Source organism: Tyto alba, unplaced genomic scaffold (assembly GCF_018691265.1).
Source record: "Tyto alba isolate M040663 unplaced genomic scaffold, T.alba_DEE_v4.0 Super-Scaffold_17, whole genome shotgun sequence".
Classification (NCBI taxonomy): Eukaryota; Metazoa; Chordata; class Aves; order Strigiformes; family Tytonidae; genus Tyto; species Tyto alba.
Window position 1 is genome coordinate 13841912 of NW_024881279.1, and position 24629 is coordinate 13866540.

The 24629-nt window shown below is 48.3% G+C and overlaps 1 protein-coding gene across 1 annotated transcript in view; it reads left to right on the plus strand.

The window, feature by feature from the left end:
* Positions 1-1643: 1643 nt before the first annotated feature.
* The window catches only part of HTR4 (5-hydroxytryptamine receptor 4), a 143505-nt gene continuing 120519 nt past the window's right edge, over positions 1644-24629 (plus strand). The window contains exon 1 of the mRNA XM_042790265.1: positions 1644-1701. The gene's annotated coding sequence lies outside the window, so the exon portion shown is untranslated. The remainder of the gene's footprint in view (positions 1702-24629) is intronic.

Genomic DNA, 24629 nt, shown 5'->3' on the forward strand with positions numbered 1-24629 from the left:
TTTGCCAAAACCCCTCAGATCTTTAAAAGAATCGGTCCTATCAAACAAGTTGATAGTAAGTTGTGTTTAATATTCATTCAGTTTTTGAAACTTTATGTATCTTGTCAGCAAGGAACATACATTGCAATGCGTTGGGTGCTCTGGTTTCTCTTGCACCTACACACCATCGAAGATGTCCCTTTTCCAGGTGCAAGGACCTAAATTGTGATTAAAGGGCATGAAACCAATAGCTACAAACCAAATTACTTCTCTGAACTTGTGTGTAGTCTGGTTCACCTCATACCAGTGAAGTTCTGCTCTGAGAAACAACAGCCTGAAGAGCTCGCAGTGACGTCCCTTGCGGTGACCCACAGAGCCCGAGAGGCGTTGTGTGCGCGCAGCAGTCTGCCTGAATCCATGCCATGGATCTCACTCAACAGACTCAGTCTCTTGGAGTCAAATCTGCTGATGTTTGTAGCCAGAAGTTACATCAAGATGGAAGGGCCAAGACAAAGGGTCTTGCCCTGTGGATTGGGTTTCAATTTGTGAGTTATCCATATCAACAGCAGCTGTTTTGCGTGTTTCTTGGGACACAGCATGGAGCCCACATACTTACACAGAGGGAATGGGGGACCCTAGTCTGATGCAGACCTGCAGGTACCGGTGGTGATGGAGGGAATCCAGCTAGGCCCTGGAGCTGCAGCTGAGGCTGAGTGCTGGTAATTGGAAAAATATTGCTTCATTTCCAAAAGCAGTTCTGGTCAGAAATCCTCCCTGCAGCTGTCAGTACCGAGCCTCATGTTTGCATGAGATGTTTACAGCTACTTTCCAAAGGAGAAACTGCACAAAGGCACTGCAGCTTGAAACTCCCAAAATACAAAATGCAGACCCCAGATGTGGAAGGTGAGCATGCCTGAAGATGGAGCTGCTCACATCCTGCTTTTATGCTCAGCTCAATATTGCAATCGGTGTTTTAAAACTTCAGATGATGAGCTGGTCGTGGTGTCCACCTCTGCCAAGACCGAGGTTTGTTAAAGGGTCACATTTCAGCTCTAACACCAGAGGAACCAGGCTGACACTGTAAGTGAAAAATGCACTTGCAGTGTGGCTCCGCTTCCCTTCTGCTGTTTTCGCACACAAACAAACACCTAAATCCCTGAAGTTGCCTTTAAAAGCCGAGAGAGAGAGAAGCATCGGAAAGTCTTTGCCAGGATCAAGGCAGACCTGCCCTACCCAAGGCGCTCGGACAAAAACTTGGGGGATACGAATCAGAGCGCTCCGGGAGGGCCGGGGCTGCCGGGGGGGCGGGCGGAGCCCCCCCCCTTACACCTGCGGAGCGGAGGGCAGGGGCGCAGCCCCCACCCCCCCCCCCCCACCCCGGGCTGGCCCGGGCGCATCGCGGCGGGACGGCCCCAACTTTTTCCCGGGGCGGTCCGGGCGGGGGGGGGGGGGGGCCGGGCAGCCCCTCTGCTCCCGGGGCGGGGCGGGCCGGGGGCGGGCGCTCCGGGGCGGGGGCAGCGCCTCGGCAGGCAGCGCCGCAGCCCCGCGGGCGGCGGACAGAGAGCCCGGCCCCCCCCCCCCCCCCCCCCCCCCCCGGCACCACCACCCGCTCCGCTCCGCAGCGGAGAGCGGCCCGGGCGGCCCCGTCCTGCCCCCCCGCCGCGATGGGGAGGCGCGCCCGGGGAGCCGCGCCGCGCTCCGCGGGGCTCCGGCACGGCGATGGTAAGGCGGGGGGGGGGGGGGGGGGGCGCACCTGGCCTCGGTCGGTCGGTCGGGCAGGGCGGGGGGGGGTCCCTGCGCCTCATCCCCGCCGCGCTGGCGGGGGTGGGGGGGTGGTTTGAGGGGTGCAGCGCTGCGCCCGCAGCTCCGAGGAGCTGACCCGAATTGACTTGGGTCTCGCTGTTTTGGCTCATTTTGTGCCCGCCTGCGGGGCTGCGCCCGGGGGGAAACGCGGGTGGCCGGGTCTGTTGTGGATGGCCGGTGTAGTAACGGGGTGTCCCGGAGGAGAGGGGCCTCGCCACGCGTGTGCGCGGGAGGATGCGGCACCTGGGAGCGCGGCTTCGGCACAGGCTGGTGCGGCTGTGTGTGGAGGCAGCTGGAGGGAAGGGCGGTGTGCGTGGGGCGGCAAGGACAGCCGGCCGGGGGGGTGGCTCGGGGCAGGTGTTTGTCAGCGGGCGGTGTGCCCGACAGCCCCCCCCGCGCCCCTTCAGCCAGCGGCATTCAGCAAACTGCTGAGATTGCCAGCAGTGATCTCCAGGAGAGCAAGAAACGTTACTGCGGCTGGGCCGGGGCCGGAGCCCGAGCCCGAGCCCGGTGCCACTGAGAAAGTTATCAGCAGAGAGGCTCATCGGGCTCTGCAGGTGTGGGAAACTTGGCTGGAGCGAAGCCGCTGAAGGAAGGTGTTTTCCAGGAATGGAGCTGTGGGGATCCAGGCAGCGCTGTGCTCTGACAGTCATCGCCCAGGGTCCACAGTGCAAAGCTTTCCCTGTCACATCCGAGCTGTCCAAGCTCTGTGTCTGTTCCCTGCTCGTGTCGCTGGGGCTAAGCCTGTCATCGCTGCCGAACGCCGACCTTGCTCGGGCGGACTCCAAAGCTGAGGGAAGTTAGCGGGAGTCCTGCTCGTGTCTGAGTGCTTTGGTTCAGGTACTGGGAGTGGAGCCAGTTTGTGCATCTGACGCCAGGAGAGACAGAGCTGTGTCTGTGAGTGAGAAACTAGTGTCATTTCCTCAAACCCCTGAGGCATCTTTCCTAGCTCCAAAACAAACTTCCCCCATGGAAACTTCGTAGAAGGGTGAGTAATTAAAAAATTACACAGCTGCAAGTTTCTGCTGCTTCAGAGCCGCGAGGAGGGAGCTAGGTCCTGGTTTGTCAGCTTTAAGCTCCCAGACAGCAGTGTCAGTTGGCCTGGACAGTGCTTTGAAGTGTATGATGTCATTATGACTTCATTTCTTTTTAAAAATAAAATAGTTTTAATGGGAATATTGCCCTATGTTTCTTGAAGGAGAATGATTTTTCTCTGTCCAGTGCTACAGCAGTTGACTATTTTTCCTTGGGACAGCAAAGGCAAGGAGATTACTTGGGTTTTGCCACTGTAGCAGCAGATGATGGATAGCCCGGCTGAGGTCAGTCTCCGGGGAAGGCAGCTCAGGGTTTGCCGCAGTCTGTGCAGTACCGCTCCTGGGGGGCGACCCCCACTCCTGCTCCTGGGCAGGGGGGACTCGGGGACCCGGCTCCCCACAGCGTTCCCACCAGGAGGGGGAACTCCTGTGATGTGCAAGGAGCAGCAGAAACCTCCCTCTCCTCTGAAATGATGTTCACTGCTTCTTTTCTCCTCTCCCAACCTGACCTCAGTACTGTCAATACTGTCCATTAATGCCGTTGAAAAACAAACATATGAGTGAACCTGTGTGTTTGCTTAAATAAGTACTTCCACACTAAAGTGTGTTCCTTTTATTTCCTTAAACAGTCCCCTACTGGGGATAGACATAAATAGTTTAATTTCTCCAGGACTTTGTAAATACTGATTTAAAAGTAAGAGGAGCAAGTGCATTGACTGAGCTTGTTGGCTCATTAAAGCCCTCTAGGAAGTCTCCAAGTCGTACACGCAGCTCCTCTGCGCCAACTGTGTTCCTGTGAGTGCCATCAGTGGTTCTCCCCCACCTCCTCCCCCCCCCCCCCCCATCCTCTGGAGCCAGCTGGCACGCCTCAAGTTTTCTACGTTTGCTCCTCTTTTCCAAGTAATCCCTATCTCCAGGAAATCAGAGGCAGGACAAAGAGCAAGGTACTCCTCCAGGTAAGGTGCCTGCCAGTGTGGGTCTAAGTCCTTAAAGTAAGACCTGTCTGTTTGGACCTGGTGGAAGGGGTTGCCAGGTGAATGCAAGGGAGATACAGCTTGATGTAGGACAGAGGACTGCAGGCAGCGTGTGGCGAGAGGGGTGCTGAAAAGCAGGAGATGGGAATTCCCCACCTCTCCTTTGAGGATGCCTCAGCTCTCTTCTTTCCACGCTCCTCTGCTCCTGGGCTGGAGACAGCAGGAGGCAGTGCCTGGGGGGGGTGTGGGGGACAAGGGGGAATCCAGATCCTGGTGCTGCAGTGTGCTGGGATGGAGGAAGGAGCTGAGCACCTTGAGGTGAGGACCACGGTGTCCTCTGTGGGGACTGACCACACTTCCCGCTGTCTCCCACGCTGCAGGAGCAGCAGGCGAAGGGTATGGAGTGTATGCCAAGAAGGTGCGAGGAGGCAACATATTGCCTTGCACATCCAACTGTCACACTACACAATATGGAAATATTCGTTGTGGGTTTGTGTTTGAAACCAAAGCTGTTGTTTGAGTGAAAAGCAGAAGAGTGCCATCCTTCCAACACTGGCTGGTGTACAGGAGCAGAGAAGCGGCGTAGGATTGCCCCGTGCCTGGGTTTGTTCACAGATGCAGATGCCCAGCTTGTGTAAATGGAAGTAATCTCGGTAATTTCATTGAGGAGCCATGCGGATTTAAGCTGCCTGGGGATCTAGCACAAGAGACTACAGTGCATGTTGATATAAATAAATACTGAGAATTCTGCGGCTAACATCTGGGGTGACAGTGTGCCAAGTCAGTAGAGCCTCCTGTGTCAGGGCATGATGATCACTAAGCTCCTGATGGTTAAAGAAAATCTTCCCTCGTGGGAAGACTACTAATTAATTATCCACTTACGGCTTCCCTAGCCCATTTGCTGAAAAAGATGGTGACGAGTGCCAAATCAGAGCAACAGGGACAAGTCCTCTGTTCTGATGTTGTCATTCCATTGCTTTGTTCCTCTGGTAGTCTCTCAAAAAACATTTCCAAATCTAAGAAAACCAATACACCAAATTAAAGGGTATGGACGTTTCTTTGGAAACCTGGTTGATTACTCTAGGAAGCAGAGTTTTTCACTCTGAACACTAACTATAAGGATGCTGAGAAGCAGGGGGACTCTTTCTGCTTGCCCTGCACTGACCCTGAAAATTTTTGTCCTATTGGGCTCAGCTGGTGATGGCAACTTCTACCTTCAGGCCTGCACTTGTCCTCAGCTGTTTTATCATCTCATTCCTCCTCTGCACTGATGTAGGGAAAAAAAAATAATTGTGGCATCATTTCTCACCATGCATGAATTATGTCTAGGGTGGGAAAGCAGGGCAGTTCCTTCGGGTCTCCAGAGGACTGAACACCAGTGTATTTTCCACTCCTGCCTCCTACGTGTGTGTAGAAATAAAACGATAGGAAAGGTAAAATGTGCATTTAGTTTAGGGCCAGCTGTCACTCTGAGGTTGCTGCCATGTGGGCGCATGTGATTGCTGGTATTTAGCTGGGTGGGCTGCTCTCAGCTGTGAAGAACCTTGCTGTGGTGCAATTTATGGGGAAGAGGGGGAAAGCGCTTTGTGGTTTTCACATTTAATCTCCTTGCACTTCTGTTTCCTGGGGTTCCCTGTTCTCCCTGATGCGTTTTGTTGTGGGGCTCCCTTTTTTTCCTGAAAAAGGTGGTGGTTGTCAGCATGCTCCAACCTTTTCCTCAGCTGGTGCAGAGGGTGGGTTACCTCCCACTGGAGCCTTAATGTGTGGGTCAGGAGATGGGAGAGGGATGAGCCATATGCTTGTTCTCTGGGTAACACAAAACCGAAACCAATATTTTCAAAGCAGATGACTTTAATCTGGTCTTGTTGTGTAATTCCATTAGACTTATTTTTATTAGAGCGAATAATCTAATTCGGGCCCCTCCTCAACCATAATGCGTTCGAGTAGCTGCAGACACGTGGGTTACAGTGAGAGACACAGCCAGCAATGCATGGTGGAAAGCAAATTACTCTGGAAGAAGACAAATTGAACTTTGACAATTTTATATGATTAGGAGAACAATTAGAGAAAATAGCTGGAGGTGCACTCGCGCAGTGATTTGTGTGCTGGTGGAGATGGGTGGGAGGGTGGCAGCTGCTCTCCAGGGTGAGAGTCACCCCCGAGCACAGGGCACGGTGGTGCCGGGGTGTGGCGACAGCCCACCCGAGCCCCGTCTCCGGGCTGCGATGGTAAGAGAATGGTGAAAAGCTGCTTACTGATCTCCTGCACTGGTGACATTGGGGTGTTTTTCCCATGTCCTGATGCAGACAGAGGGTTTGCTTATTCACAAATGATCTGGATTTTACAGAGCCGTGACTTGGTTTTGTCAGGGGCAGCAGGGGTTGGATCTGGACCTGTTGCATGAAGCCACGCAGGGAAACCATTTTCTTCTGGGTTCTCCCCTTTGCTCCTGAGATCCCTGGATCTGTATTTCACAGAGCCGAGGAAGAAGTTCACTGCCCTGTCCTCAGTATATCTCATCCCCCTGTACTCTACCCTGCCCTCACCAACTTGGTCTGTAAAGGTACTCATACTCACAGTGCTGTTTTAAAGTCAGTGAGCTCTGCGTAGGTTCAACAACTCCAAAAACCAGGCCTGCGTGGTCCCACTCACACGTGTGCCCATTCCCGGCTGCCCCCCCACGCTCCCTCTGCCTCCCTCCCTAACTCGGTGCCTTTCTTCCGATCTCCGGCTGGGCGAGAGTCGTGTCCAGCCCCAGGCTGCAAAGCTGAGGTGTTGGTCGATGGCTGCTGTTCCGCGTTTGCGCTGCCGCGGCATGGCTTGTGGTCGCAAGCACCAGAGCTGCTGTCGGCTACGGCAGAGCAGCAGGACAAGGGCTTCACCCCAGCTTAGAGCAGGCGAAGCAAAGGGCCGGCGTGGGGTGACAGTGGGGCGCTTGTTCAGTGAGCTGCTCAGGCTGCCTTTGCTCAGAATTGCATCGCTGTGAGGCTCGTTATTTTCTTTGACTTTTTCCCCCCCGTTTCGGTTTGAGAGAGCACAGACAAGTTCTGCCCTTATTATAGTTGCCATGGAGACAGATTTGATGCTGTACATTAAAAGGGGGTGAGGCAAAGTCAGCTCTCGCCTGGGCCAGCAGTTCCCACCGTTCATTTGGACGGCATCTCTCCCAGCGGGAACCCAGGCTCAGGGTTCTTGTAGGTTCTTTGTCTTCGGAAACAAAACTCTAAACCATGTCCTCCTCTCTTATTATTTGTGTGTGGGACACAGCAGAAATGTCTGACTCTTGCTGCCATTGGGCTCTGGTACCCCCAGGGACACCTGTGTTGTGGCTAGACCTACCTGAAGGTTTCCACCTTTATGCTTGAAAGTTGTTGAAATGAATAAACTTTAACATTATCCCTTTCAGCATCTCAGCAGCCACTCATAGCATCCATGAAAAGCTTATGATACTGTCTTCAAATGCAGAATTAATTTGGACTGATATATGTCAATAAATTTGTCCATCTATTTTATGGTGTATCATAGCTGCTTTAACATTAGGAAGTTCACAGGTGCCACCATTAAAGCCTTTCTCAGAGGTGTCCCTGAGAGGACTTGAAGGATGCAGCTGATTTGAGATGAGTCAAAGCAGTGGAACGTACTTCCTTTTTATGGGCCCTCCATGGGGATGTTACAAAGCTATGTTTTCCCTTAGAAGAAAAACAACCAAGCAAAATTTTTATCATTCAGCAGAGAAGGGGAAAAGGAAATTAAATAAACCCTCCAAACCAGTCAATATTGTACCTAGAAAAATAAGGGAATATAATAGCAATGAATATAAATTGGAAGTTAAAACATGTAGGTGTCTGATAAGGGTGGCTAAAGGAATCAGTGAAATAGCAATGAGCAATAGGGTTAAAGATGAAGAGAAGGCATCTTCCAAGAACATTAGGAATCAACAGAAGGCTGTGTCCAGCATAACTCCTTTGCTGGTTTCAAATGATAGAGCCATAACAGGAAAAGAAAGTGTCAGATTAAACTCCAGCATATGGGTTATTCTCCAAATCATCCTTCTCCCTGGCAAGAAGCACCGTCTGCGTTGCTATCACCAGACTTCCAGGTGAGAAAAAGTATTGACTAGATAGTCAAGGAGTGTAAACTGTCATTATAAGATCTTGGTCTTAACCTAGTGCATTTTTTACTCTGTACGTTTTACTGAAGACATCACTGCCGTTATTTCATTCTTTTAGAAAGGATGCCGAGAGAAAAGGAGACTTCTCTAAAACTGTATTGGTGATTAGCAGCAGGACCAGGTATAAACCCCTGTTCTGCAGAGCCCCAGCCACTTGCCTGAGGTTTAGCAGTGCTCGTGGCACAGGTGATCTACGCTATGTTACTGTGGCACTGCACTGGTTTATGCCAGTGAAAGGGGGCTCATCCATGGAAATACAGATTCCGAAGTTGAACATCTTACTCACCCTGAAGCTGACAGTAATATTATCACTAAGTTAATCTGTGGATTTTTAAAGCCAGAAAAGGACTTCTCTGATCATCTTCTCCACTCTCCTACCTACAAAAGAAAGACACAAACAAAAGAAAAGCGATAGCTAAGGAAATGTCTTCAGGATTAATTCCAAAATATCAGATGGGGAATCATAAAAAATCAATAAATCAGTTGTTTTCTTTAATAATAATAGAAGACCAAAAAAAACCCCAATAAACCCCGTTCAAATCCTCACTTGACTGTGGGGATTTCTAAACAGCCCATATAACAGTGTCTGGAAGGACAGAATGAAAGGAAATGATTTCAGGCAGTGGCTTGACCCCTTCTTTGCCTTCTTGGGGCAAACTCCAGGCTGTTCCTGGGAGTTTTGTGCTGTGGGAAGGTACATGCTCTTCTTCTGGCTGGTGCAGCGCTGGGTGGAACGTGTACGGGGAGGGAAGAGAGTCAGGGCTCGCTGTGGGAGAGCAGACGTGGCATGCTGCATTGTGCCTCACTTTATGAGCACGGCCGTTCAAATTAGCGGGGCACCTTGGGAAGCGAGGTCCTGTTTACTGGGCAGAAGATGAATAGGGACCCGCGGGAAGACGAAAAGGGGACGCTGGCACTGCAGCACCCCTGGGGGTGGGCAGGTGTTGGAGGCTGAGTGTGCTGTGGAGGAGCTGTGTTTGTGGCGTGGGTGAGCTCCCAGAGAGGAGCCAGCTTTCAGAGCCTCCCCCTTGGGCGGTGATGCTGTCCTCCCTGCCAGCTGGGCAGCGCATTTTCTTCGCTGCCTTCCCCGTCCCCCGTGCACTTTGTGCCATTGTTCGCGCAGGGCTGAGCTGACTTTTAAACCAAATTTAGTACAAATGTGCATATGCTAAGCGTTAGTAACCAAAAAGTCCTGACAGACAGTTAAAGAAAAACCTGTCTGTATTGAATGGATTCCAGGGCTTACTCTGAAGCCAGTGTTTTCTGGGATGAAATCTGGAGAGTTAACTCATTGCCATGAGGATGCTGTCCGCTGGACACATGACCTGCTTGATGTCTTAGGAGGATATCGCACGTCTGTCCTGCCTAACCTTAGCCGAATAACTGGTATCCTGTTACTGCCAGCGAGAAGAAATAGCAGAACTCTGATGCTTCAGCTTCTTGCTTGAAATGTGTCGGGAAGAGCACAGCAGCTCCCCAGGAGCGGTGGGTGCCGCTTGTCGTGCGGGGCAGCGCTCTGCGTGCCCATGCTGACAGCCGGCGAAGGTGCAGCAGCCAGGTTCACCCCACAGCGTTGTGTTATGCCATAAAGCCCCACAGCACCCATGAGAAATGGAAAGTTTTCTGGGCTTCCATAGGCTGCATAAATCAGTAAATACTCTGATGTGCATAGCCTTTGTGCCTGAAGGGGCAGAAGAGGAAGGAAGTCAGAGGCTGGACAGGGCAGGTAGCAGGTGACTGAATATTTGGGGCTTGTAGTCCCCATCTTAATTTTAGGAGATTTATAGAAAACTAAATATTTGCTAGAAAGAGAAAAGTTGGGTTTTTTTTGAGAAGGGAAAATACAGTCAACGTACTGTGGGACACTTGTAAGGTACAAGAGGCTCTTTTGGGCTGGATTTGCTTGTGATATGCAGTGCTATGAGTCTGGACATCACCTCTCTGCCCTCACTCTGAGGAGGGTGGGTGAGAATTTGGTGAAAATGAAGCAAGACCTATGGCAGAGACACACTGTGCAAGCATGAAAGAGCCAGTTGCTTGAAGCCAGTTGCTACTGGTGGAGGATGAAGTTCCCTTTCCCTTCTCCTCTTTGCTTTCATCCATTTTTCATTCTGGAGTTATCCATGCTTTTGGATCTGTCTTTCATGTCATGGTGCATGTGGCCCTGATCTCAGAGACACAGGCAATTCAGCATCTGCAATTCCAAAGTCTTTCAATAGGAGCCAGGCTAACTAATCCACCCTGTCTTTAAGTGTAGGGGCATGTTGGAGAAGTCCAAAGAAAGCATCTCATTGCTGATATGAGTTTAAGAGCCTTTCTGGTCAGGGGAAAATGGCAGCAGCTGGTTAAAAACTAATTACAAAGATGCTTTTTATGAGTGCATGATTTTTGGTGCACTCTGCTGGGCTGCATTATCTTATTGATCAGATCCTTTCTATTATAACTCATGAAAGAAAACAACCTACCCTATCTCCACTTCTGTTTACATTTAATAAAATAAAACAAGCATTACTTGCACAATTATGATTAAAAAATAACCAGGAAAGTGGGAAATCAGGGGAAGAAGGGAATTTCATTTTTTCTGTCCATTCAGTTCAGGTTTTCCCTGATCCATTGAGTAACCATAACCACTGAGGACTGAAGGAAGTAACTGCTAAAAGAGAGAAGAAAGATGGGCTCTTCAGGAGCCACCATTGTGTGTGAGACCCGTGGGTGACAGTCTGTCATGAAGTCAGGACAAAGTGAGTGCAGATATCTGTGAAGACCTATGTGTAAGGTAAATAATTAGCTCATAGAAGAAGAGCATGTTAGGCAGCCAGCACTAAGCTTTGACTCTCTCCTTGCTTGTAGCCATCTCTCCTTGCTTGTAGCCATCTCTCCTTGCTTGTAGCCATCTCTCCTTGCTTGTAGCCATCTCTCCTTGCTTGTACCCATCTGCATCTCAGGGCCTTGACTAAATTCCCCTTAATACTTACAGCAATCCTCTGAAATAGGGACAGGGTGTTGTGCTGTGGAAGAAACCCAGTGAAGCAATTTGCCCAGGGCAGCCAAGGATACCTAGGGCAGAGCAGAGACTCCGGTTCTGTCTTTCTGTAACTAGAGCTAGTCGCTGATCCCTGAGACCCTTCTGTGCCCATAGCTGTGATTGTCCTCAGTCTTCCAGGGTCCCTCCCTGGGCAGCTGCTGGAATGTCCTTCCTAAACACCGTGCATGCACCAGGCCAGTTTCTCTTTGCATCCTCCTTCATACATATTAAAGTGCTCCAGCGGGGAATATCCCCTTCCTCCACGGCTCCTTAGAGCATCAGCTCTTGTCCAGCTTTCTCTTAAACTGTATTGGCCTACAATGGGTATGAGATCATCAGTTTTCGGTCAGGTGCTACAGGGACAGCAGAAGGAGGAACGTGGGCTCTGGTCACTGGGGATTTTGCAATTCAATACAACGTGTGTCTTGCATGTGATGTTTTTGGCGTCATAAACTTGTGCTTTTCTGAGGTGTCTATTTTTTATTTATACGGGCACATTAGAAACATTGACATTGGGATTTTGGGTTGGTTTTGCCTGGAATTGTTGATAACTTCTTCAACAGTGACTTTAAAGTTTTTATTCTGAAATTGTCACAGTAGGGGGTCCACAGTGATATTTTACTTTACAATGCCATGACAATGGGATGCCAATACACTGCTGTTAATTTCACCACAGTATCATTGTTTGGTGTATAAAAGCTGGTTAGTAAATAAACATTACACGAAAAAAGTCTCCTACTTGGCAAATTGTGCTTCCAGTGAATTACGTGAGAGACATTGAAGGGAATTAGGGCTATAATAAGGTCTAGCTTTTTCAAGTTAACTATGTTTATAAAAGAAGGATTTGGGGCAGGGACTTTTTTCAGCGTAAGAACTGAAATCATGAAGGTAGAACTGTCGAAAAAATTAAGACCTTACTAAATGCATTTGCATTTGAAATGGGTTAGTGCTATCTGGCAGCTTGAATCTTGAAGTTGAACTCAGCTGCAAAATGTGTTAGTCCAACCTGCCCTACTGAGGTGGAGAGGGAAAGAGCAGAACACTTGAGCATCTTTTTCACCCCCCCCCTCTGTTAAATTAAGATTTCCCTTTTCCTTGAGCTACCAGCTCTTGTTCCATTACGCTTCCCATGGGAGGGCTCAATCCTGACCCAGGCCCACGCTGCCGGGGACGCAGCCCACCATCCCTTCGAGCAGGTGATGCCACTGGATCCTCCCAGTGAGGAGTGTGGTGGGCGCTGGGATAAACAGGTCTTTGGTGAAGCAGGGAACAGCAGCTCACACCATCCCCTTGATCATCCACCACCATGCTCTGGAGCAGGGCTCTTCTCGTATTTGAAATGAGTCACTATTCAGGCAAAACTCTTGGAAAGGGGATGCTGCTGCTGGTTCCCACCTCCCACTGGTCCACAAACAGGGCAGGAGAAATGTGTAGATACGGCTGCTGCTGGGTGAGGAGACAGCAGTGCTGGGGAGTTGTCATGGCTGGAGCAAGGGGACCGAGGTGATGGGGTGCAGGAGCTGCTCAAGTTGTGGGAGCAAAGCTTGTGTCCTTTCTTGTGGGTCCAGAGAGGTGTTTGAGGACATGTATTTGCTCAGAGAGGATTTTGGGATGGACCCTGTGTCACTGCTCCTGCCATCCCATGTACACAGGGAGGTGGCAGCTGCTTCTCAGCAGCATGAGTTCCCTCCTACCCCTTTCTCGCGGGGTGCACCCACATGCATGGTGAACCCCATGTCCAGGGTTGGGTCCCCAGGGTTTACTTTGCTTAGTCAGGACATTGTCCTGGTTTTGCTTTAAAGCTGACAAGGTCACAGGGACCAAAAAGGCACTGGAGCTGCCTTTAAGAGAGGAAATGGTCTTGGGCTAAGGAAATAAGGTAGGGAAAGCTCCAGTGTGCTCCCCGGTATCATTCATACTTCACCAGAACGATGGACCTCACAATAACTAGGAAAGGTGGTAGATGAAATAACTCTGATAGCAGATATTGGCAGGGAAATGCCAGTGAAAGAGCAAATGCTGCGCCTTGGTGTCAGGAGATGGAGACTCTATTAATACCGAAAAAGATTAGATAGAAGCAAGGGTGTTGCAAGCAAGGGCGGATTTTGATTTGAGCTATTATCCTTCAAGATAGTGAGTGAAGGAAAATAGCATTTGGCAAATTGGATTTCAGCTCTTATACCAGCCCTCAGGCAGTGCCTTGAGATTTTGCCAGAAGACCCATCTCAGGAAGTGTTCAGCCTGGTTTATAAACTGCAGAGGTGATGAACAAATCTCAAGTGTCTGCAGGTCTGGTCAGGGATGGAGTCTCACTGCAGTCTAAGCAGGAGACTGGGTAAATAGGGGAAGAGTTGAACTTAAGCATGGTGTAACAGAAATTTATAATGCATTGAAAAAGGTTTGGTTACTTCTACCCAGGGAAACCCAATGCCTTCCATTTTTGGATATCACTCGGGAATCACATTTTCCTGGTTTTAAAACATGATCTTTGTTGAACACTGCAGAAACTAATAGATGAACCACCTTACAAAGTGGTCCGTCCCAAATCCCAGCTTTCCAATGCTTTATCATTTTATTGTTCAGTTTTGCCATGTGCAACAATCTGCCTCAGGCCTTTATTGAACACCAGCTATTTACAGCCATCTCCACAGATTTTTGCCTTGCTGTTATGATGCTTTTGAACAGGACTGACTGCTTGATCTCCTCTCCCTGTGCCCTTCTGTTCACACCAGCCTCGCTCTTCAGTGTCTGTACTTCGTTTGCTCACATCTATTACTGGGGAGGAAGCTGCTATGTCTATAATAACAGTGGGTGTCCCAGAGGCACAGTCAGTCCTTCACAAAGGTGGATTTATGGCAGTGCAGACATGGATCTGGATTGCTCTGGGTCTCCCTTTCCTAATTCTTCCTGGGCTGAAGTGCTGAAGGCAGAAGGTAAAGGAGCTGTGGTTTGCTGGGGTTTTCTGGAACAAGGGCAGGCATTGCTGAGTAGTTTTAGGAAGAGGCAAAAATTAAAAGGTGGGGAGGAGGTTGTGCAGAGCATGGGCTGCATATGGATGTACAGAAAGCTCTGAAACCACCTGGAGGGATGAGTAAGTGCTGGGACGTAGCAGAGGACATCCTCAGCATGGTGTGCGAAGGGGAAGCTGTTCCACTTGAGCACACAGCAGCTTTCTTAGCATCTCTCACACTTCCTAAATTGTCTCAGGAAAAGTGTCCTGGTCAAAAGAGGGTTTCTGAACATATCTTTTGCCTAGCAGTGCTGAAAGCATTGTGAGGTGGAGGATGAGAGGTAGACAGGGTACATCATGGGCTGAGCCAGATGGTGACAAGTTTAGCTTCCCTGCTCAGTCTCAGGGGTTTGGACAAGGCTGTCAGCTTCAAGAAATGGTCTTCAACCTTGCTTTAACTCCATTTGGGGGAAGAGCTTTTAATTCCAGGATAGGCTTTAGGCTTGTCTTCTCCAAAGGACAGCACTGGAGACCCAGCTGGCATCTCACATGTGTCCTGCCATTTGCAGAGCCAGTTGGGTGTCAGGGTATGTCTTCAGTAATCACCCTGAGCCGAGCCTGAAAACCGGGGATGGTGGAATTTGCTTGGTGAGGAATGAAACAGACTTTGAAAGCTAATTTATATTTCAGGTTACTTTGTAGTTCTTGGGTAAATTTGATAATTGCATGTTTTGCATTTGATGTAACATAGTCCCAGACCTTCTCTGTCTTCCACCTACACTCGGTGGTCCCCGGGGAGGGTTTTGGAGCCCTTGCCTTGGTGGGTGGTTTTTGTGGAGGATGAGGTGACACAGCCCATGTACTCCTGTCTTGCTTTGCTAATCACTGTGCTGCACAGCGTGGCCAGAGCCAGCACTGCACCAGGAGTCACTTGGCCAGGCAGAAGGGCAAGGGAGAGGCTTGGGGCAGATGAAGGGTTACCAGTAGCCAAGCATTCCTGCTGCATGGCGCTTTGAAGATGAGGGCTGTGGTCTGTGAGCACTCTACATCAGCAAGAATGGTACGGGTGGCAGCAGATTAACTGCCTGTGTTCGGCTCATCCATGTTTATCCGCATCCAGAGAGCTCCCTGCCTTCCCCTCTAGGGAGAGCTCCCTGACAGATGAGCTGTGAGGTATTCTGGGATGTTTGGCTCTGCAGTGTTTCCCAGTCAATTCCTTTCTCTTCCACAGCCACATCCCTCTTCTTTTGCAAACATCTGATCCTTCACCACTCTGTGGGTCCCTGGACATCTATTATTACAGCTTTTGTTTATTTAAAAACAAACATGCAAAAAAATTAGCAACGAGAGCCCGGATCAAGCATCCAAAAATAGGGAACCCAAGAGATACTGAAAGCTCTAAACTTGGCACACAAAAACATTTTTAGGTGATGAAGACTTTAAAAAGCCCGGCTGAAAGCAACAACAGCAAGAAAAGCACCCCAAAGACAGCTGCAAAGAAAAAAATGACAAACAGAGTGCACACTGATTATCATCCTTCACAGACACTCAAAGCCCAGGCGAGAGCAGTGCCGGGCAGGGGACGCGGCGCAGCACAGCTCGCGCTGCGTCAGGCAGCCAGCGCAGCGAGACGGCGCGGGACAGACCCCCCCGGCTCCCCAGCACTGCCTGCGCCTCCCACCTTACCCCTCCAGGGAAAGTGTCCCTTGGTGGGGCTGCACGGTGACTGCCCTGACCCCCAGCACCCGGTGACGGCAGCCGGGGCGGGATGCGAGGCGCTCCCAGGACTGATGGCACTCGCTGCAGCACGGCCGAGCCAGGCTGCGGAGAGGGAAGATGGAAAGATGCATTTCATCTCCCCAGAGAGCTGTGGCACTGGGAGAGGCACGCAGGAGGCTTTCTGCAGCCTTCCCTCCCCCTTGTCACAGCCTGCACACGCAGAGGTCTGCCCTGGCCACTGGCCTGCCAGCCACAAGAGGTTGTCTTCCTCCGGGAGTTTGTGGCCAGCCCCTCTCAGGTGGGCCTTTGTGCCCCCGTGAGGTGCCTGCTGGCCTCCATGTCCCGGGGAGACCTCCCCAGCTCAGCTGAGGGAGGTGGGTGTGCACTGTGCGGTGGTAGAGCTCATGGAGGAACCTGCTTTTAAAGGAGATTTTCTTCTTCCCGTTAAATAGGGAAATAAGAGATGGGCAGGCAACACTGAAAAGGATTTATAATTGAGATCCCAAATAATTTCTAGGGATTGCTGTGGAGCACAGAACAACACTAGCTGCTTCCTTCCATGGCGGTGAGGTGGATTATCCACATTGCTTGTGGAGACTTTGTGGGGAAAGATCCCTTCATCTTTCCTCTGGCCGTTCCTCTACAAGAGCATTAATTAGATGGTAAAAACCTAGCTAGAGTTTAAATTCCTTTGCCCCCCTGCACTTTTTAAACAATGAGTGAATTAGGATTTCTATGCTACTTGGATAAAGGAAGGCAGGGACTCCTTATCTGCTCCACTGCTCTGTTGTTAATAGAGGAGGCACTGCCAGACTATCTGGAGCCTCTTCTCTTGTAAACTTGTCTCCTCAACTTTCTGGCTTTTGCAAGCAATGCTAAGACACAACAGAAGCCCTTAGCGGTGCTCAGAGAGGTTGAGGGAAGAGCATTTTCCAGGGAACACTGTCTTCCAAATTCTACAGTACACAGCTGTTTGTGAAGTTATGTCTTAACATAGTTACATGTGGTGAAGCTGTGCTCCCATGTGAGGACAAATTCAGGCTGACGACACTGAGTGTCCCATCAGAAACACCAAACACCAAGTTGTTGCATGCCCTCTTTCAGTCATCTAAATTTGTCCAAACACCCTTAAATGGAAAGGTTTGTGTGACAGGCTATGTGCTGGATCAGGTATTGTGTGTCCTCCAGCCAGTGCAGCGCTGGGGTTGGAGTACAAGGCTGGCGTAAATGTGGTGTCATGTGCTTGGCCACGTAAGGAGGATGAGATCACGGGCTCCTATCTCAACATCAAGATGCCATTTTCACTGCCAGGAGTGCACACATCTCATATGAATGAACGTGAAGCCACAGTCAGACATCCAGCCTGATTATAAATACAGACAGTTTTCCTAAACAAATTTTAAGATCGCACTGCGTCAGGGTTTCTGCTGAGCTTTCCCTAGCATGTGGCAGGCTTCCCTCTGGGGAATCGACCGTGTCTGCAGAAATCTGCCACTTCCACTGGCATGTTAGATGTGCAATCTGCAGTGTGTCCACTTGAATTCAGTCATGAACCATGAAAATTTGCAGGAAGTCACTAGGAGCACGTAGCTCTTGGTTTTCATACCCCAGTGGCAGACATGCACGCGTCTCCTGTCAGGAACTGGGTGCAGAGGGTCTGCTTCCTATCAGCCCCTTATCACACCCGAGTGCCCACATCTCCTGACTGAGAGGTTATGGAGATGGACTGAGTGCAAAACTTGGAAATATCTCTCCAGAGACTTTCTCTAGGACTCATGCACTATTCATCACAGAGTAACTGTTGAGGAAGAATCTTCACTTGAACATTGATGGACCTGATGATGATGGGCTGTGCTTAGGGAGGAATCACTGACTGAACAAGAAGTGGGTGGAGAATGATTGGTCAGGAAGGTATTGCATAGGAAAGGACATGAAAATTATACACAGAAAGCAGGGAATCAGCAAAGCCCACCAACTAATGCTGAAAAAGAGCAAACACAGTAGCAGGACTCATACAGAGGAAGGTGAAGGAGTCCTTCCTCTTGGCACTCTTTTCAGGTTTGGAAATTGAACTTCAGGAAAGGTATGGGAAAGTTCAGGGAAAGCTCTCAGAAATCGTCAGGAGAGGAGCAAGAGCTGGGGCAGGCTGGGCTCTGTGTCAGTGTCAGTGCGGCCGGGGGCAGACTCGTGGTACTGCTCTTCGGATGCAGAAGTGTCTGCAGAAAGGAGAGTAATGACCAGATCTCAGTGTCTGTTAGGGGTAGGAAAAGAAGACACAGCAATAAACTGCAACAAGAAAGATTTAGGATAGACCCTAGAATAATCCCTATGTGTACTCCCCCTGGCAGACTGCATAAGGAGAACATGGAATCTCCATCCCCACATGTCATCTACAGCAGGTTAAAATATAGTTGGGTCTGATTAAACATATCCTCAGGGTCTCTCCCAGCCCTTTTTCTCCATCTGATGTTTCTCTCCATGGCCTAAGAATCTATTTTACAGTCTGTCTGAAGAGAAATATCTAGCTGAAACAACTAAATGACAGACCGAGCAGATTTTCTTGATAGTGTCAGGTTTTTTTAAGTGACAAATGGAAACTTTCTGTGGGGAAAGTCTGTTCTCAGTGTAATCTGTTTTTCTGTGAAAAAGCCAAGATCACCAGGAAAAGTCATGGGAAAAAACTGCTTGCTGACTGGATCTGCTGTGGTGGTGGCGGTCAGAGGTTTTATCGGATCTGCTATGTTGGTGCTGATGAAAGATTTTGATCCTGTTTTCCACTAGGGTGTTCTTCCTTTTGATCAAAAGCATGGTTAAATATAATAAACCAAAGACACAGATAACAGGGGAGGAGATAGTCTCAGTTCAGTGTTTCCTGCTTCCCTGTACAGAGGCACTTTATGCTTGTTGCCACGGGTGTTTTTAAAAAGGGTACATCATAACCCCAGGTACTCTTGCCCTCTCCCTGAGTGCATCCAGGATGCATATCCAAATACCTCTTGGTGCTTATTCAGCACACGTTTCCTAGCAGCTTCCCCCTCCAGTGAACCCAGACCTACCTGGAAGGTAGAGAAACAAAGACAGACTTAGTGCATGACAAGGGTTGATCTCATTCGAGCTGCTCCATTTCATGGTGGGCTTTGTCAAAGCCATTCTTCATCGTGCCCTCAGCTGGCTCCTGTCCCAAGGCAGGTAGGTCGGGGATGCTGGCTGCCTCGGCAAGCAGGCGGCTGGGGGAGCTGGGGGCCACGGGAGCTGTGTTGCACATGAGACTGGTGCAGGGAAGAGCTGGGCACTATTTGTTCAGCCAGGATAAATGCCATGCTAAATGACTTTTCACTTCTCTCCCCATAAAATGGATTTTTTTTTTTCCAATGTTCACCATCATTCACTAAATACAGGACTTTTATGAGAACATGCCTGTAATTACTATCATTAGTGACATATGTGCAGACTCAAGGTTTTGGGTAGTCACCAATCACACCACTTACTGCTTATTGTAATGTCCCAACACTTTCCCTCCTCCCTCACCATCCCAAAGCAATTAGCAGGAAATTCAGCTGCTGCCTGAATGGACACATTTTCAGCAATCTTCCTTAATTCTTTATTTACTGTAAAATAAGCAGGAATAAAAAATGCAAAATCAGTTCCTCTTCCGAGGATGGATTAGTTCTCTCATCACATCTCAGACTCTCTCTCTCCTGCCCTTTCCCCAACTGTATCCCAATTTCTGATGAGCTGTGATGAAAAGCAGGCAGGAAAACATCTGACTGCTGCCCATGAATTCCTCGAGTGAACACGTTTTAGAGGTAACCAGCGTGACAAGAGATGAGCTAGTCTCAATCAGCACTTGGAGCTGATCGTGTCCCTTCCTGTATTAGACAGAGACTTCTTCTAAGTGAGCTGAAACTTCACTTCTGGATCATTCATAGCAGGACCTGATGTAATTTCCTGCCATGCAAAGAGAAAATTAAATGTCCAATCTATTGCTTTTAATAAGGAAGGGTTTTAGCAGTAGGGATGGGATACGGTGAAGCAGTATCAGCAGTATTGGCAGACTGGCTGAGGCAGGGGAAATCAGCAGATTGATGGAGAGGGTGAAGCGAGCTGGTGTCTGATGTTATCGACTGTTATCTCCCTCTTTAAACAGAGCCTTGAACATCACTGCTTCAGGAATAAAGTACTCTCTACTGTGAGCACAGACATCAAAACCTGGCCTCACAGGAAAGGGATCTCAGAGGTCTTACTGACATTTCCTCTTGATGCTCCACACAGTTGAACATACAGTTCGTAGGTCTGTGGAGTTACACCTGAGGGAGCACCTTCCCCTGCTTTCAGAAGACAAAGAGGGGATGGGGAGGAAGATGTCTGTGTTGCTGAAAAGCTTTAGGCCAGCTTTGGATAACTGAAAGGCTCAGAGTACTCTCCCTTTATGGGCTTTCAGCCTGCCTGCCTTCCCCTCCACTGCCTTCACTCCTCAGCCGGAGCCCAGGCTGGAGCAGGAGCAGAAGAAGAAGCAGGAGGAGGAAGAGGAGGAGCAGGGCTGCACCAGAGCAGGGCTGCAGGCTGGCACCAAGGGCTTCTCAGGGGCTTCTGGGGGAAAGTTGGGACCATGCCTGTAATTCAGAAAGGCACCTCTGGCTGTCTCTGCTGAACTGAGGAGAGCATCAGCTCAAAATGTCTCCTCTCTGTTGGACTCAGAGCTCTGCAGAAATTAAAAAAAGAAGAGCTGTGAAAGCATGATGCACTGCCTGGGGTACAGCCCACCAGTGCTTCAGCCCATAACTGGAGTCTTCTTCACCTCCTTCCTCCTTTCCTTGCTCAGTTTAGATTTGCCTTTAGACATGAAGAGGGTTGTATCCTTATTCCTGAGGCAGGGAGGGGGGTAGAGCTGTTTTTCTGAATGAAATACGTAATTTGGAATTAAGCAGCTCTGGTTTATCCTCCCAACTCTGTCTCAGCTTCCACCTCTGAAATGTGTACACTCCTGAGCACACTTCTGGCTGTTTGGCCAGTCTGGCAGAGTGCTCTGAACCGTACACTGATGGGGGTTGCTGTTATCACTTACAGCTGACTAATACCCTTCCAAAAGAATATTACCTTTGTTACAGAAATGCAAATAGGTAGCATTTTGATTAGCTGTTCTCTTATCACAAGTGGCTGTTTAACAGGGTTGTCTTGACTAGAGCTTTGTCCTTTTTCTGACCTGTGTAACAGGTACAGGCAGGACCTCATGAGAAGAGGGTTATTCCCCAGGCATGTTCCTAACCCTCCACCAAAGCAACAGTTTGTGTTCTTGTAATTGAAGTAGCTGAGAGAACTGTATGAAAAAAGACATAAATGGGTTTAAAAGAAAGACACCCCAGAATGCTGAAGTTCAGAACATTAGTGCCTTTGAAAACCTTTGGTCTGCAGCTGTAAAATAGCCATATCACCTTATTGCCATGTAACTTATCTGTGTGTGAATGGTTTATGAGTTTTATGTCCTGAGTCTCATGGTCCCCATGTAAAGATTGGGGGAGTAATGACCTAAAGCTTGTTACCTGTAAGGCTTTTGCATGTGACCAAGAGCCACAGGTACATCCAGAGAAGGTGAAGAAATGAAACTGGTTTGGGGAGGTTAGTTCAAACGGTGCCGACGTGTTTGGGATCTCCAAGGTCAAGGGTAGGAAGCATGTGGGCTAATCCCAATGAGACACATGCACAGACTGTGATATTCATAAATTCACAATTCATGTGGCTCTTAGTCACATACAAAAGCCCTACCCAAAAGCTGCGCTTCAAGTGATATGATAACCTTGATGAGCTATTCTGGTAAGTTTTAACAAATACTACAATAATGCTTTCATGCATCAGTAGGGATCTTAGAAAAGATCTCAGCAAAGTCAGGTGTGCAGGAAGGTTTATTACAGAAAATCCAATCAGTTATAAATCCACATTTAACTTTAACAGCAAGCTGCAGACAGTGTGACCTTCACTGTCCCTTCCCAGCCTCTGCTGTAGACCATATGCTCTTCAGTCTTTTTTATTATTATTTGTCTTTTATCACAGTTGTTTTAAATTGTATTGTGTCTACAGGAGCTTGCTGAGCTAGATGAGAGTGGTGTGATTGTTTAAAGGCAGCTCCATTGTGCACCGAGGTGTCAGGAGGTGCCGTTTGCTGTATGGTGGGCAGGAGATAGCTGGCGGGCAGGGCAGGCAGCTTCCTTTCAGAGGGCAAAGGGCTCAAGACTGCACCAGAGAGATGTCCCTAGTGCAGCTTAGAACAACATTCCTGTCTTTTCCTTGCCCTCAAAGTCAGTGAAGAACAATTTTCCTAATACACTGAACTGAAGCATCTGATTCAGTTTGCTGTAACTTAAGGGGGCTGTTATTCATGAGCATCTTCCAAAAATCTGGAAGCTTCATGCATTAGTATGAACTGATGAAGCACATGAAAAAATAATTTGGGAAAGAACAGTATTTCTGCATTCTGTCTAGTTTACCTACATACCTTTACTGTTTTACTATTTATGGCCATAGTATTGTTAGCTGGATCCCTTGTGCTGGTGGAAATCATATTTAATTCTAATGAAGGAGATAGAATTAATTGATGTAGCGGGAGAATCAACTCTATAGTTAAGATTTTTATTTTTTTTTTTCCCCAAAGGAATAATTTATTGAAAAGGTAAGTTAGGATCCACTGAAAAAGTGCAGTATTGCTGAAGCCAAGAGATTTTAAGGTAAAATAAACTCTCAGCAGAAAAATATGTGACAATAAATATATGTGTATGGAAGGATCTTAAATGACTGCTGAGAGCAAACAGCTTGTGCATTGCTCAGGGACAGAGGTGATGGGAGAAGATTCCAGAGAAGCATAAATCAGACTTTCCTTGGATCCATCTGAAGAAAATGACAGGTCTCATCCTGGAGAATTTTCCCAGGAATGACAAATAGCAAGGAAGAAAATACCAAAATGACAAATTACTAGTTTTGAGTCACTGTGAAGGCTTGCTTGGCTTGGAAGTAATTTTTACAGATGGTCATTTTGCCTGTGTTTCCCATTGAGAGACCATAAAATTGTGTAATGAACATATAACAAGCCTTACATGACTTTATCCTCTTTTTTTGACTTTGTATTGTAGGGAGGAGGTGGCAGTTTTTGAACTGGTATCTAATAGTAAGTTGTGATAAAAGCAAGAGCACGGGCACTGGAGGACTGCCATCTCCCGCTGCTCTTGGCAAATCCTCCATAGAGGATATCTATTTCTTGACCCTCATTCAACCCTTCTGTGAGGTCTGGTGTTTTGTATTCTCTAGCAGGGACCAAGCCAACTTCTGGAATCTGATGGTAGTGTTTCCACCAGCTTGGCTGGGAGGGGAGTGTGGATGTTCTTGCTGACTTGGCAATGAATGGTACAACCCAAGGTGAAACTATCTTTTGCACTTAGATTCGGGAAACAGCTAGTGAGCGCTGAGAAGAGTCTGGTCACATACTGCAAACAGGCAGTCTAAGGGTGTACCTTAGCATCAGGATTTACCAGCTTTTTGGGTGTTGCTGCACCAGAACACAAAACCAGAACAGCAGGAGAGACTGAACAAGCTTTTTAGTTATGAAATATAATCCTACACCATTTTTGATAGTCTATGCTTGAAGGAATTGTTCATGAAGGCAACCTCCTTGAGGCTTTTTGTCCAATCTCATCTCTTCCAAATGCAGTGTCATTCCTTACACCACACCACAGCATTACCACTGAGAGCTCATTAGCCGGCGTCTGTAATGGACCTACTGGAAGTATGAGAGACCTTGAGAAAATCATGGGTTTTGTTACAGAAGGGGAGGATTAAGCTTTTCCCCTTTACACATGCTGTCACAAGGAAACTGCTTTCTTCCACATTTTTTGGTCTCTCCATCCATGAGTTTTGGCAGGTCGCTAGGGCACAGGAAGCTGAGGACACTGCCAAGTGCTTATGAATTTAATTTGTCATGCTGTCACTCACACACATGTCTGCCAGGCTCCAGGTGTGTAGGGATGTGTGCGTAGAAGCACACTCATGGTACCTCTGAACTGAGATATACAGTTCACCAAATACAGTTAGTGTAGACTGCTGAAGCACTCTCCTGATAGGAATGGTACTTCTAGCTCCATGGTCTGCTGCTCCATTTAGACTGATGGTGATACCTGAAGCTCAGGTGAAGTTCTAAGCTGCCATAGTTTTTAAATTCAAGTATTTCCTTTGTGTTTTTGTTTCCCATAAGATTTCCCAAGGAATACAAGAAAAGTCAGAAGAGGTTTATGCTTTTCTCTCCTCATGGTTTTGGACAAATACAACTCCATTGCTTAGAGTAGTGATATACTTTTGCTTAAATAGGTAATGAAACTTAGTTAAAAGCCTGCTATGCAGTTGTTATAGAGCAATCCTCCAAAAAAAAATGTTGCTCTCCAGAAGATAGAAGTTAAATTATATTTAGTAACAGAAGTTTACAAAGTCTTATAAAAGCTTCTTAAAGTTAGACAAGTGTTAGTAGCCATAACTGTTCCAAAGCACAAGTTCATTTGCTCACAGAGTGAATAAACATTTTAACAGTTATAGCCATCAAGAGCTGTGCTGGTATTTAGTTTGTTTATAGTCGTTTGATCAGATGGTGTTGAATTTGGAAAGACTTTGCTTGGTGCAGCAGGGTAAGTTATGGCCACCACGTGGCCAGAGGGCGTGAGCTGTATGGCAATCAGACGACAAACCAAGAATTATAAATTGTACAGTCTGAAAAGGCTCTGGTAGTTTATTCTGGCATCCCATGCTCTAACACTGGGTTGCAATTTAACACAGAGCTTTACTGCCATACCTCTGCATTGCAGGTTCTGATCTTTTGTTATTTTGGGTCAGTGACAGACCCATGCGCAACCTTCCAAGTTTGTGATTTTGCGGGACAAAAACTACCTTCAAGCTTCAAGTATCTGCCAGTTGGGTTGACGGAGGTGAAGCTCTGGGCAGG